The 1,494-nt window shown below is 44.9% G+C and overlaps 1 non-coding gene across 1 annotated transcript; it reads left to right on the top strand.

Moving 5' to 3' along the window:
- The first annotated feature begins 1,006 nt into the window (after positions 1-1,006).
- LOC133285533 (small nucleolar RNA R71) lies at positions 1,007-1,113 on the top strand. The gene has a single exon (XR_009748017.1). It is a non-coding gene; the product is annotated as a small nucleolar RNA R71 (small nucleolar RNA).
- The last annotated feature ends 381 nt before the right edge of the window (positions 1,114-1,494 follow it).

Genomic DNA, 1,494 nt, shown 5'->3' with positions numbered 1-1,494 from the left:
CAGGGACCACCCCAAAACTACGTTCCTGGAACGGAACGTATCTTATTTAGACTTTTTGGAGTGGAACATCAGTGGTTCCCTCTTTTTTGGGAGCTTATGTGGTTAAGAGTAACCTCCCCAAAACTTTGCTCTTTGTCAGAGAGCAAATGTATCCGCTGGGTTGCCTCCCAGTCAGCGCTTAGTTTAATGTCTTTAGCTAGACATGGTACATACCTCTTAAGTGGACTCAGAAGTGGTTGAGGGAGCCTCAGTGTCCCCTGGTAGTGATCCTGGTGTCCTGGTTTGGAGATTGGCAGCAATCTGTCCCAGATGGGATTCAATGTTCCTGACCACTGCATCATTCCTGGTGAAATATTCCTTGACATAATTTTCCAGGGTGTTGATGCGTTGGTCATCTCTGTGGAACGGAACGTAGTTGTTTCTCCTTTGTTCAAACGCTCCATTGTTGCTGCCTTGCTGATACTGCTACTGGGTGTTGAATGGTCTTTGGTTCATGGGTGGCCTCCATTGGGTGTTGTGGTTCTGATCTTTAATGATAGTTCCTCCAGGACTTGAATTTGTACTGCGTCCTGCTTGTTGATTGTCTCTGGTGAAGTTCTTGTTGCCAAAATTTTCTGCATAACACACCAATGCAGTGGATGGGCAGTCTGTTGAGTCATGAAGGTCACCACAGGCTGAGCATGGTTCAGTTTCAGCTGCTGTGAGTTGCAAGACTTCCATCCTTGGTGCTGCTTGGTCAGCTTTCAGGTTCTTCACTTCATTCATGAATGATGCCAGCTGGGCTTCCATGGCAGTTTGTTTATCCAGTTCGAGTATGCCCGGCTTCCTTACTGGGGTCACTCTGTCTATTGGCCATTGGAGACATCTTTCAGCAGTTCCTTCTAAGATTTCGTACCTTGGTTCAAGTGTTCCTGTAAAGAAATATCCTCCTGCAGCAAAATATAAGTGAGATTGAGAAGTACGATCAAGTCCATTATAGAAAGATTGCAACACTCCTCAACTCTCTACCCCATGGTTTGGACATTTTCTGATGATGTCCTTGTATCTCTCCCATGCTTCATAGAGGTTTTCTCCATAAAACATTCTGAAGTTAGAAATTTCTGCTCTAACATCAACTTGTCGGGACATTGGGAGAAACCTCTCTATGAACTTGTTAGAGAGCTCCTCCCATGTGTGGATTGATCCAGGGGTGAGAGTTTTCATCCATGTTTTTGCCTTTAATCATAAGGAGTGAGGGAACAACCTCATTCTCATGCTCTCCTCTGTCACACCCTCAGATTTAAAATTATCACAGATATCTTGAAATGCTGTGAGGTGTGTGTAAGGATCTTCTGCAGGGAGTCCATTGAAGACCCCTGCTTCCCTAATCATGTGAAACATGATAGGTTTCAGTTCAAAGTTGGGTGCTACAGAAGGGAGGATTACTCCCATGTCTGGTCTGTTCCTGAAAGGAGCAGCCAAAGTTCTGAAGTTTTGTTCAGGAGGAACTTCTTC

Source organism: Gastrolobium bilobum, unplaced genomic scaffold (genome assembly GCF_033153095.1).
Source record: "Gastrolobium bilobum isolate Gb01-03AN ecotype WA unplaced genomic scaffold, APGP_CSIRO_Gbil_v1 utg28004, whole genome shotgun sequence".
Classification (NCBI taxonomy): Eukaryota; Viridiplantae; Streptophyta; class Magnoliopsida; order Fabales; family Fabaceae; genus Gastrolobium; species Gastrolobium bilobum.
This window is presented reverse-complemented; position numbering and strand designations above follow the sequence as displayed.